This window comes from Crocuta crocuta, unplaced genomic scaffold (genome assembly GCF_008692635.1).
Source record: "Crocuta crocuta isolate KB4526 unplaced genomic scaffold, BGI_CrCroc_1.0 scaffold1129, whole genome shotgun sequence".
NCBI lineage: Eukaryota > Metazoa > Chordata > Mammalia > Carnivora > Hyaenidae > Crocuta > Crocuta crocuta.
In genome coordinates this window covers 412,024-412,294 of record NW_027528629.1, presented here as the reverse complement: position 1 = coordinate 412,294, position 271 = coordinate 412,024, and positions in this window count along the sequence as shown.

Here is a 271-nt window from a genome sequence, read left to right as displayed (position 1 = left end):
ACTGAACAGTGTAGTGAAATTCATTTTAATTTTGATTCTCGTTTTTAATACATATATACATGTTCTAACAATTATTGATTCATATGGCAAGGCTCCCGATTTTACTGTAGATATCTACACACCAGTTTTTTGTAGTCATGCATTTACTTAAATAATCTATAGCCTTTTGCTTTGGATTTTCGAAATGATGCTCATATTTACAGCAAATAATTTCTATTCCTTTTTAGTATTCCCAGTATTTATTTTTGTATGCTTATCCTCGGGTTATGCA